Here is an 829-nt window from a genome sequence, read left to right on the forward strand (position 1 = left end):
TTTTTCTACAATAACCCCCTAATCAATTTGAAACACATGTAGTTGAAGGAAAAAAGTTATCTGTAGCTTTCCCTTATTTCTGATTCATATTTATCTCTATTTTCATGATTTAGTTTCTCAAGCCAGGGGCACATTGCCAAAGGCCATTTGAAACCACAAGGGTTTCAAAGAACACCAGAAGGGCTAGTGGGTGGAAAGCGCAGCACCCAGGCAGCAGATGACCTGAATTCCACACCTAGTTTCCAGGAACCCAGTATTGACCCCAAGAAGCCATCTAATCTTTGGGTGGTTCTATTCTGTAAAATCTGGGGGCTGTGTTAGTACACATATGTGAATTTAAATTAAACCTAAGACTGCACTCACACTTCGCATATTTAAATATTTTTAAATATTTCTTTTTAGAAGTAGATGGATACAATACCTTTATTTAGTTAGTTTAATGTTGTGCTGAGGCTAAAACCCAGTGCCTCACACGTTCTAGGCAAGTGCTCTACCCACAACTCCAGCCCCTTAATTTTTTATGGTACATTTAAAACAATATATAGAGAGAACATGAATTTTCTTTCGTCGGAAGTTGAGACCTCACCTCTTCCCTGACATTAGTGGGCTTCCTGCCGCAGCCCTGCGGCGTGCAGCAGAACCCAGTCAGGGGACGGACAAGCTAAAAAGGGCAAGTCCGGAGACTTGACCTCGGCCAGCGGTAGTTCCCGAAAACTCCTAATTCGGGGCGGCCGGGGGCCGCGGCCGGGGCTCCGGCCACCTGTTCCTTGCAGCCAATGGGGCCGTGGGGGTGGCCCGGGCGGGGCGCGGCTACAAAAGGCTGCGGCCG

Source organism: Ictidomys tridecemlineatus, chromosome 5 (assembly GCF_052094955.1).
Source record: "Ictidomys tridecemlineatus isolate mIctTri1 chromosome 5, mIctTri1.hap1, whole genome shotgun sequence".
In the NCBI taxonomy this organism is placed as follows: domain Eukaryota; kingdom Metazoa; phylum Chordata; class Mammalia; order Rodentia; family Sciuridae; genus Ictidomys; species Ictidomys tridecemlineatus.